This window comes from Cryptomeria japonica, chromosome 4 (assembly GCF_030272615.1).
Source record: "Cryptomeria japonica chromosome 4, Sugi_1.0, whole genome shotgun sequence".
NCBI classification, from domain to species: Eukaryota; Viridiplantae; Streptophyta; class Pinopsida; order Cupressales; family Cupressaceae; genus Cryptomeria; species Cryptomeria japonica.
The window spans coordinates 276,520,772-276,533,526 of NC_081408.1; positions in this window are offsets into that span (position 1 = coordinate 276,520,772).

The following is a 12,755-nucleotide window of genomic DNA, read 5'->3' on the forward strand; positions in this document are numbered from 1 at the left end:
CACACATAAGACAGTTTTTCACAGCTTGCATTGAAGTAGCAGCAGAAGAGACATATTTGATGAGATTATTCCCACAAAGCTTAGGCAATCAAGCTATGGAATGGTTCTCCCAACTCCCACCTGGTATTAAGTCATGGGGTGACTTAGCAGAGGCATTTATTCAACATTTCTCCTACAACATAGAGACAGACATATCAGTCACTACTTTGTGCAACACCAAGCAAAAAGAGGGAGAATCTTCTGCATCATTTTTACAAAGATGGAGAAATCTAGCCAGCAGATGCTCTTGTGAAATTCCACAAAAACAAATGGTAGAAATGTTCACACAAAATGTTAACAAAGACATTGGTTATGATCTAAGAAAATCTTGTTTGTCCACCTTCAAGGATGTCATTGAAAAAGGCTTAGCAATAGAAAAGGTTCTAATTGAACAAGGAGTCATTAAGATATTCAAGGAAAACAAAGATGACTTTAAAGGAAAAGACAAGCCAAGATTTTGGAATAAAAACAAGAACACAGTCAATGATGGTGTTGTTGATGCCAACACGGTGTGACCCAAATTCATCTTTTCAGGATCAAGTTCTACAAACAATCAAGTGAATACTCAAACAACTTCTAGATCACGAAGGAAGTACCATCCATTAGAAGAACCACTTGAGTCAGTTTTCAAAAAGCTGGTGGCAAACAAGGTAATCACAGTTCCAAATTTTCCTCCATATGAACCAAAGGTTAAACCAAATTGGTGGAATGATGAAGAGTATTGTGAATTTCATAAGAGCAAGGGTCATAAAACAGGTAATTGTCATCGACTGAAGAACATCGTACAAGATCTTATTGATAGAGGTGACATTGAGATTGAGGGACACTCATCCAATCAAGAACATGAGATGTTTAAGGAACCATTCCCAAAGCATGACAATGGAAAAGCTAAAGTCACAGATGATCAAGCCAACTATACTAGAGCACCTTACAACTATGATTCAACTATCAATCATATCTTGATGGACAATCATATCTCTACTATTACCATCAAGAACAAAAACCCTGAGAATCCTCCTCAGCGACCCAAGATTGTCCTAAGAGGTGTTGGATCTTCTTCTGAACCTACTTCTGAATGTCACGTTACAACTCGTCGAGGTAAAATTACTTTGCCAGGTGCTTCAACTAAAAACACCGCTTCTTCATCTACCAAACCTGAGTATGACCTTGTAGAACAGTTAGGGAAGACACCCGTGCTCATCTCCATCCTTGAGCTCTTACGCATATCCCCCGCTCATAAATCTATTCTTGACAAAATCTTGAGAGACACCATCATTCCTACTGATCTGAACGTGGACCAGTTTCAAGCCATGGTGGGATACCTTTCCATTCCACATTCCCTTACATTCATAGAAGTTGATGACACATTCGTAAGTCAACCACATAATGCACCATTACATATTGAAGCCTTCATACACAAACATCGAATAAAGCGAGTCCTGATAGATGGAGGAGCTGGTCTAAACATTTGCACATTAAGCACTATCAAACAATTGGGATATTCCGACAAAGCTGTAAATTCAACAAATCAAATCACCATCAAGGCATATGATGATGAAGAGTGCTCATCCAAGGGCATAGTCACCTGACCTCTAAGAATTGGGCCAGTTACAAAGGATGTGGTTTGTCAAGTCCTAGATCTAGATCTCACTTATAATATATTGCTAGGACGTCCTTGGATTCATGAAATGAGGGCAGTCCCATCAACATATCACCAATGCATTAAGTTTCCTCACAATGGAGTCGAGGTAACAGTTAACGGCGATCCTAATCCATTCATATATTGCAATAACCTGAGATCACATATGGAAACCATCATTCCCAATAATCGTGAAGCTGTCCCTTCTTCGGCATACATTGACCCTGAGTCATTGAAACCTTCGACATCAAAACAAGGTGAACTTAAAGGCAAATTTCAGGACAAAGGCATGGGAAAATACACTTTAAATCAGACCATGTATTTACGACAAGTCATGAGCTCTCCAAAATAATATGGAAGGCCACATCCTAACAAGCAAATATCCATCATAGTATTCAAATGGGATCCTACTACCTTTCAAAGATGGGGCGAATTGGAAGAGGAAGGTTTATACAAAATGCTCTACAAAGACATTGAAGATGACACACAAGATCAGATCAATATACCCTATGAGAAATATGGCAAAGGCTTCAAGATTCTACAAAAATTTGGGTATGATGGAAAAAGCCCTCTTGGGTTACGAAAAGAAGGCATTATGGAGCCCTTACAACCTAAATTGACTATAAAAAGGGAACGCTCAAAGGGACTTGGTTTTCTGACTTCCAAGATCCACACTAAAAGGACAGAAGAGGCATCACGAATCAAAATTGCCAAAATTCAACAAGAGGATCGCTATTCCATAGACTCCAACGAATGGGAATGGGGTTCAGACAAATCCTCCAGTGACTATGAGCTCACCGAGACATTCAGAGAACCAGATGAACCCACAAAAGAGGAGGAGTTTAATAACAAATTCAGAGTTGGTCAAGAAACAACCCATGAGGAGTCTACATAGTCCTTGTCTCAAGGTTCTAGGTTGAAATCACATAGGATGAGAACACCTGTTCTGGAATGCGCTACTAGTGATGATAATTTGGATTCGTTCGCGATCGAGACTGATGAGGAGAGTGCCATCGATGACCTCGATAATTACCTTGACATACCCAAATATAACCACATCTTCACTCTTAACCCCGCAAACTCCGAAAACATTAAAGGCCTTCCCCTTGTTCACCCCCAACTCATTGACTGGGATTATGAAGGACCAGCATAGTTTGACACATTCCAAAATGATGAAGCTGTTATTGACTATCTTGGCATACGAGATGATCTTCCCCTTGGGGACCATAAAGTAGGATACACTATAGAACTCAACAACATGGCATATTTTGGTGAGGGTGTTGGATCTTCCAGTCACAAAAATGTGAAAATAAGAACAAATCAAGGGTCTTATGGCGAAAACCACACTGTGGCACTATCTGACCCAAAAAAAGTAAAAAGAAAGGACGTATCTGAGGGTGAAAACCTCTCTGAGGCACCCGAAGATGGAAGGCTCGACATTCTCCCAGCCTCGTATGAGGAAAAGTCATCCATGCTGGTAGAGGAGACTATCAAAACAAACATTGGTATAGAAGAGGTTCCACACAACATATTCCTGGCTAAATCATTGACAGAGTTCGAAAGGTCACAGTTCATAAGTTTCTTCAAGGAACGACAAATCAACTTTGCATGGCCATACGCTGATATGCCTGGACTAGATCCGGATTTGGTAATGCATCATCTGACAGTCAAACCGGGGGCAAAACCAGTGAAATAGAAATTAAGAAAAATGCATCCACAAGTGGCATTACTAGTCAAAGCAGAACTTGAGAAGTTATTGGATGTCAGATTCATACACCCAATTGATTATCCTGAATGGATCTCCAACTTGGTACCTATCAATAAACCAGATCGCAGCATCAGAATATGTACAGATTTCAGAGACATCAACAAAGCTTGTCCAAAGGATGACTTCCCATTACCAAATATTGACTTGATTGTTGATCTCACAGCAAGTTATGAAATGCTATCATTAATGGATGGATTCTCTAGCTATAATCAGATAAGGATCGCACCTGAAGATCAACACAAAAAATCATTCACTTGTCCTTGGGGAACTTTCTGTTGGAATGTCATGCCCTTTGGGCTAAAAAATGCAGGTGCTACATATCAAAGAGCAATGACTACTATCTTCCATGATCTCATGCACATAATTGTGGAAGATTATGTTGATGATCTCTTGGGTAAATCAGTAGATAGAAATACACATTTGGACATACTTTCAGTCGTCTTTGATCGGTTGGAAAAATACAAAGTAAGATTAAACCCCAAGAAATGTGTCTTTGGAGTAACCTCCGAGAAGCTCCTAGGATTCATTGTGTCCAAAAGAGGAATCGAAGCTGATCCAGCAAAAGTCAAGGCTATCTTGGACATGCCGCCACCCAGAAATATCAGTCAACTTCGATCCTTACAAGGGAGACTCTAGTCTATACGAAGATTCATAGCACAACTTGCAGATAAGTACAATCCTTTTCAACACTTGCTACATAAAAACATCAAATTCAAATGGGATGATAACTGTCAACAGACTTTCCAGATGCTCAAAGATTATCTTCTAAATCCACCAGTTCTGATGCCACTAGTTCCAGATCAACCACTGTTATTATACATTTTAGCTACTCCAACAGCATTGGGGGCACTCTTAGCACAACAAATTGTTGAAGGCAAGGAAAAAGCAGTATATTATATCAGTCGCACATTGGTGGGATATGAGCTAAACTACACACCAATTGAGCATGCATGCCTCACTGTGGTCTTTGCTTCACATAAATTATGACATTACATGCTTACTCATAAGACAAAGCTAGTTGCAAGGATAGACCCATTGAAATACCTTCTCAATAAAGCAACACTTACTGGGCGACTGGCCAAATGGGTAATGATCCTTAGTGAATTCGAAATCAAGTATGTGGACAGAAAAGCAATAAAAGGACAAGCCATCATGGGTCAATTAGCAGATGCCCCCATGATTGATGATGTTCCTCTAAATTCAGAATTTCCAAACGAATCCATTTTAACAATATCACATGCAAAGCCATGGCAACTATACTTTGACAGCTCATACACACAGCATGGGGCAGGAGCTGGTATTCTCTTTATAACTCCTCAAGGAGATTCTATACCAAAATCATACCGCTTATCATTCCCTTGCACTAACAATATAGTGGAATATGAGGCATTAACAACTGGATTACGAATTGTAGTTCAGTGCAAGATCCAGGAACTTCATGTTTTTGGGGATTCCCAACTTGTCATCTATCAAGCAACTGATGATTACCAAACAAAAGATGAAAAATTACTGCCTTACAAGCAAATGGTGGATGATTTGAAACAACACTTCACAAAGATAGATTTTGAGTAGATACCAAGAGAGCAGAATCGTGCTGCAGATGCCATGGCTACAATTGCTTCACTGATTGATCTACCTCAAAATGAGACCTGCTATGAGTTCTTGGTGGACAACCTGTTGGTTCCTTCATATGAGATCACTCCTACTGAAATGATATGTGTTGTTGGTCCCGAATCCCAGTTATATGGTTCCATCTTCACATACCTTTACGACAATATCCTACCTCCTGATCTATCAAATAACCAATGCCGCACCTTCATTCGCCAATCCTCTCGATATGTCATTTTAGCTGATATCCTATACCGGCGAGGTCTAAATGGCACTCTTTTTAGATGTCTAGAAAGCGACGAAGCTCAAATTGCGCTACGTGAAGTGCATGAAAGGATATGTGGTCCACATGCTAGTGGTCCTACCTTGGCCAAGAAACTCATTAGGACTGGATATTACTGGCCCAATATGGAAAAAGACTCATATCAGTTTGTCAAGAAATGTAAGCAATGTCAAATTCATGGAGACCTCATACATGCGCCAGCACAAGAACTACAACCACTTGCGTCTCCTTGGCCCTTTTGTCAGTGGGGACTCGATCTCATAGGCAAGACTCACCCTCCTTCCTCTAATGGTCATAAATTCATTATCACAGCCACAGAGTATTTCACAAAATGGATTGAAGCTGTGCCTCTCACACAAGTCACTGGAAAACAGATTGCTACATTCATCCTTAACTATATCATATGCCGATATGGTATTCCTATTTCCATTATCACTGATAACGGGCGTCCCTTCAAAAATCAGGATGTTCGTGAACTCTGTGACCGCTTCCATATTTCCCATCGTTTCTCCACACTGTATTACCCCCAAGGTAATGGCCAAGCTGAGGCATCTAATAAAACAATCCTTAAAATCCTTAAGAAGATAGTCGACGACACTGGCCGTAATTGGCATATCCAACTCAATCCTGCACTTTGGGCCTACCGCACAAGTGTCCGCACACCTACAGGAGCTACACCCTATTCACTTGTTTATGGCGCTGAAGCCATCTTGCCTATTGAGGTTGAGTTACCCTCTTTACCGGTCTCTTTGGAAAACATCATCACTGATGAAGATTACAGGGTCTCTCACTTACAAGAACTAGAACTGCTGGATGAACGGAGACAAACTGCTTTTAATCATCTCAAGGCTTACCAACAACGAATGAGTCGCAGCTACAATCACAAGGTTAAGCCTCGCACATTTGAGGTAGGTGACTTGATTCTCAGAGAAAACCCCAAGAATCAGCAAGACAGAGAGAAGAAGGGAAAGTTCGAACCAAACTGGCTTGGTCCTTACATCATCATAGCAGTATATGGCTCTGGGGCATATCAGCTCTCAACTACAGAAGGTGAACCTTTGGAGGATCCTATCAATAGCATGCACCTTCACCGGTTCTACACATAGCTCTTCGAAATATCCTAATTCAAAAATACAAAAAAAATTATAAAACAAAAAAATTGTTACTTGGTGAAAACCTGGCAAACAGGCGCCTTGTGACACAAAAAACATTGAAAATCAAAAAAAAGTAAAGAGAAATAATTTTGTCCAATGGTGAAAACCACTTCGATGGTGCCCTGGACAAGTACCATGGTGAAAAATGGGTCACCAGCGCCATGCGTAGAGACATTGCTCCTCCCTCCTTCAGGATTCTCTTTCATCACTTCACTTTGCACACACTCACAACATATTCGTTCATAATAAACTTACCCATTCCCATCATGGCTTGTTATTGATCTACCCAAGATTGGTTAGCCATTCATAATAAACCCCCCTTTCCATCCATAATAAATCAGATCCTATCTGTGGCTAAGGCAAATCCTACGTCTAGTAGTGGGTGTGGAACTGAGAACATCACATGTTTTGAGGAGTATAGTTTCTTCCATCTTTCTTCAGTCTATTCGCGCACAATCCACAATAAAGCAACATCTGCATCGCCAATCCACAATAAAGTTTCATCTTCTTCGCAATAAAGTATCAGTTTCATGGATTCAGTCAGTTTCAGATGAGAGAGCAGCAATAATGGGCTTCAACAAAATCAAATCTTTCAACAGACTCAGACAACATTATGGTTCAGTGCTATCTATCCTTTCTGTGAAAGTAAACATTGTGACCACAATCAAATAAGACTTATACAAGTGACAAGAGACACTAAATTTGAGGACTATAGTGGATGTTGGTGTTGAGTCTTGGTTTTCTTTTGATTTTATCTTTTTGGTGACATGTCTTTTAGCTTTTCCAGGATGTCTCTGACTAGAGATTCTATCTCCAGGATGTCTTTGACTAGAAAGGCAAGGATGGGGTATCGTCACCTATTTGTATTTGCTGTTTGTGGATTGTTTCTTAGTAATGCTATGACTTGTCCAAGGATATGAGGACACTGTGAGTCTAGTGTGAACTAGGGCATTCCTTGTTTGTGACTGTCTTATCTCCATGCAACTAGGGACAATGACTTTCTGGGTCAAACATATGCCTCGATTGTCATAACCTACTTGCCATAATAAATCTCAATGATGATAATGCACAAGAAGCTCTTTCACTTTCATATCTTCTATCTTTCATCCCCCTTTCTTGATTGACTTCTACCATCCTTCTCGAGTCCGCGTAGCCTGCTATCACATGATTGAGTATAATGACACACCAAAAACATTTGCATGTCATATAGTTGCACCTGCATTACCACATATAAGCATTTCCTACATACATATAGATATCACATCCTACACACAACACCTATTAGCACAATTTAAATTTGCATTATCATATTCATCTGCATTACATACATTCACATTTGCATTGGCATACGCATATAAAACATTAAAGAACAAAAATATTGCATTGCATCATATACATATTTGCATCCATATCATAAGCATCACATAGAAATATACATTATAAGAACATCTCATCACATAGGTACACATGCATATAGCTGCCGCAAAAAAAAAGGAATCATCTCATATATATAATCATAAGTGTCATGATACAATGATGTCAAAAATACATATGGCTACAATAACCCGCAGGTGTCTACAATACAAAAATGGTACAAAATTGATACAAAGGGGAGCCCTCTATGGCTATGATGAACTCCCTCCCTCGGAGCCGCCTGGCCTCGGTGGAATCTGAGCCCCTGAGGGACCCGCCCCAGGATCACCCTGCCTATCTCCTCTATCTAGTGTGGTGGTGGTGGTGGACCCATGACCCCACCACTAGATGCCTGCCTCCTCCGACTCCCTCCCGTAGCTATCGCTGTACACGACGGTCTATGGAAGCTCCTCGCCCGCTAATCTACTGGCACTGCACCGTAGTAGAGGTCCCTCCAATACCCTATCTCCTCTCCAGCTCACAGGACATATGCATATCCTGCCCCTGTGTCCTCCGCTGCCTGCCTCCCTGCCCTTAGCGCTGTCTCAGCCTCTGTATAGCACTGGATCGCCTGATCTCTCTCCCACTCAGTATCTCTGAGCCTCATCCTGAGCCGATCTCTCACCCTCTCCAGCTCCTATATCTCATCTGCCTATCCTTGGCAGATCTCCCTGAGCTCAATCAGCTCATCCTCCTCTGGGTCAGACCCCTCTGCCTCTACCTTTGCCTCTGCCTATGGCTCCCCCTCGGCGGGTGCCTGCCCCTATACCTGTCTCCGTCCTTGCTCCTGTGCCTGTACTGGCACTTGTCCCTATACCTGTCCCTGTCTCTGTACCTACCTGGGACCCTGTGCTGCTGGTACCTATAGGGGTAATCCACCGTGACCCCTCACCACCTAAGCCTGTCTCTCCTACCCACCCTCCCTCTGAGATGCAACTCGCCTCTCTCCCACTACTCCTCTCCTCCTCCATCGGCCTCTGCCCCCATCGCCTCCTCCATCATCATCCTCCTCACCACCACCATCTCCCTCCTGTGCCTCTCCTGGATCTGTCAACCGTGGGAACAGATGCTCTGGCCAATAGGCTGTATACTCGGCATCCATGCCGGCATCTTCGATCTCTGGCCACATGTCCCAGGGTAGAGGTAGCATCTCCACCGGCCATGTCACTGCCTGATCATACGATAGCAACGGCCCAAACTGTGCCTGATCTCTCATGATACGGGCATACATGCCTGAGCCCTGTGGCATCCTCTGAATCTGGCCAAACTGTCAGCCAACCCTGTCCACCAGCTGCCTCTCCAGCACATAGGGCATCCACCCAATCAGGTACCTACTCCGGAACGTGTAGGGCAACTCCAATGCGTCATCCTCTCACTCCTCGCAGCCTAGCTATGGTCTCCATATGACCACATCAATATCATCTAGCACCTGCCGCTAATGTTCCAACCTGCCAATCCGTGGCTGCGAGGTGATCATATCATACAGGTGCACAAAACTGCATCCATATCCCCTGCCTCTGAAGTGTATCAGCCTCGTCACTGGTAGATGCGCGTAAGCCCAAACCTGCAATAGTGTCACCCCGCAGCCCAACCCAACTGATCCGTGATACACAAACTGATGCAGCTCATAATATAAGTGTGCCAGCACACATGGTCCCCAGGCATATCTGGTATGTTGTGTCATCAGCGTCTCCAGTGCTCCCCCCTAGCCCACAGCCAATCCCCATGTCGCCCTATCTAGACACAGGAAACCACTAATAGCTCCTCCAATCACCGCCGGCAATGCTAAACCTGTGGCTGTCATGGTATCCCAGGCCACGTGTCCTGCCCTCATATCCAATCTAGGGTCCTGAAACACCCATCTCAATGCCTCTCTGTTACCATCTCGATCGTATGGGATCAGTTCCCCATCGATCGGCACCCGCAGAATCCTGTATACATCCTCAAGGGTGACTGTCATCTCACCCATCGGCAAATGGAATGTGCACATCTCATAGTGCCATCTCTCAGCCAGTGCAGTCAGCAAACCCATGTTTTCCCGAAACTCAGGCACATACAATACATGTCTCAGACCCATCTCCTCGATGGCAGCTCTATCTTGAAATGACAACTCAGGTTGCAACCTCTGCGTCGATGGGAATCTCTCCCGTGACTCTAACATCGGCAAATACTCCTGCAGTCAAGCAAATCAATCATGTCAGTCATAGTGGCATTCACTATTTATCACAAAATGCTACTTTTTATCCAAATGCATATTGCTATCTATTCTAGTGACACTCACTGTTCATCACAAAGTGTTGCTATTTATCCTAGTGGTACTCCCTGTTCATCACAAAGTACTACGTGTGTGACACTCCCTATTCATCACAAAGTGTTACTCACATTTTGCACTCCCTGTTCATCACAAAGTGCTGCTCATACTTTGGGTACTCCCTGTTCATCACAAAGTACTCTATCTTGGTACTCACTGATCATCACAAAGTGCCTTGATCTATCCTAGTCTTCCTAGAGGACCTGCTTGAGTGTATCCTCTTAGCAGCTTATCCAATCGACAGCGTATGTTCATCACAGAACTGTCGATTTGACCTAGAAGACCAAACTGGCATTTTTTAACGCAAACGCGCTTACATGACACAAACACTTTCAAAGACTGCATAGACGCACCTGAAAAACATAGACGCACCTTCTTGACACAGACGTGCCTATGCTCTGCACAGACGCGCCTGGACATTTTTTGACACTTTTTGGACCCTAGTCTAAGTGCATTTATTTCCCTATTCGACATGCATTAATGACAAAATTAAATGCGTCAAAGTACGAGGAGGTTTGGTGGTACTTACCAGCTCTCCTGCCTCTGCTAGCCTCTGGAATCGGCGAACGCGGTCGAATCTGTGAGTGAAAGCCATCGCTGCTGACTGCTCCTGCTCTATTTTCGTTCTGCAATATGCTCTTGTGGATGCATGGATGACAATGAGGATGTATTTTCCCCCGTGGTCTATCTTATAGCCTACCCTAGCCCTCGCCTTCATTTTCCTGAGTCAGTCTTCATTATCCCGTGACTTTGTCACCTCATCTGGTCAGTCCATTCTAGCCTTTCTTTCTTATCAAGAGATTGTCTGCAATCTTTTCAGACATTTTCATCCAATCTCTCGAGGGGGCATATCATTCCCATCTTGGGGCAACTCTGTATCAGTTCATCTTATCTTCTTTGAAACAACGCGACAAGCCGCATTGTCTCAAAGAGGGGCAAAATGTAGACACCTAAAATTGTCATGTTTAATTAAATAAATATTTTATTTATTTAATTATCTAAGCCTAATTCTTCTATTAATTAAATAAATATTTATTTATTTAATTAATTCATTTATCCTCTTCTATCCTTATTTCTCATTTAAATAAATACATTTATTTATTTAAATTATCCTTTTCCTAAATTAAATAAATATTTTATTTATTTAATTGATCTCACTTCTTCTATTAATTAAATAAATCTTTATTTATTTAATTAATTCATTAACCTTTTCTATCCATGACACATGTCATTCATCTCTTAATTCCTACACTACCTACGCCTTTCATTATTTTACTATTTCTTCTACCTACCCTCTAATCATAGCCGACCTCCTTTTACACCTCTCAATCTTATCCCTCCATTTCATATAGTGTCTTCTATATAAGGAGATGCTTCCTTCATTATCAACCCTAATCAATCATTATAATCAATCATTCTAATCATTCATGCTAATCATCTTTTATGCAATTGACTACACTACCATCCTACTTGCAACCACATTCCATTCTTTGTTGAGCTCTTGTGCATATAAAATCTGAGAGCAAATATATCAAGCAAGATCAATGGAGATAGGAAGAATGGAGATCAAAACCCTATTGGACATGTGATGGTATAATCTTTGTGATTTCATATGATTTGCATTGTCTTAGGTAATCTTCATATGTTATGGTAGATCTTTGTTGATTGTTAGGCTAGGGTTTGGTGGTTGAATTCATTTAGCCTTTCAATATTGTTATTATTGTTATCCATTTTCACCATATACAGAGAGAAACCCTGGCAATGCCCATTTCCATTGTTGTCAAAGGGGGAGAGAGATTTTATAGTGTCATATACTACATGTATGAGAAACCATGGATCACACAAAGGGGGAGAAATAGAATCTGTAGTATGTCAGATACTACATGTGTTGACATCAATGCCAAAGGGGGAGATTATTGGAATTGTGTTGTCATTGATGTCAACCAATATAGGATGGCAACTGGTATAAGAGATGTATGTGCAACACTGTCATTGATGCATACCACATGTGATGTCTTTGATGTCACCTAGCTTAGAAAGTAACCGGTAAGGGAGAGAAGTTCATATAGTATAATGGCTATTGGAGTCACCGGTACACAAGTTAGTGTTGACTTGTGTTGAAGACATAAGGACTGCAGACCGGTAAGTGACATGTTGGCAATGCACAGTTTCCAACCAACAAGAGAGAATGATGTTGGTTGGTTGATTGTGATGAGTAGGGTGAATGTTACCTAAATCACATCAACATCGGAGGTGAAGTATGTGTAGACCACCGCTATGTTGTGTGGATGTCAAACAATAGGACTCCCACTAGATAAAGATGCAGTAACCATTTGAAGAGATGACTGATATTGAAAGTGCCTCAACCCTATCCAATCATGAAGGATATTATCTCAGTCATCATTGGCTTATACGATAAAGGAGATGTTATGGCTAAGAAGTTGATTAAGAATAGAGAAGTGGAAACGCTAACCAATGTAAAGGGTGATCAACAAGCACTAAACATTGACAAGATTATCAACCCTATTGTGAGGTATTTT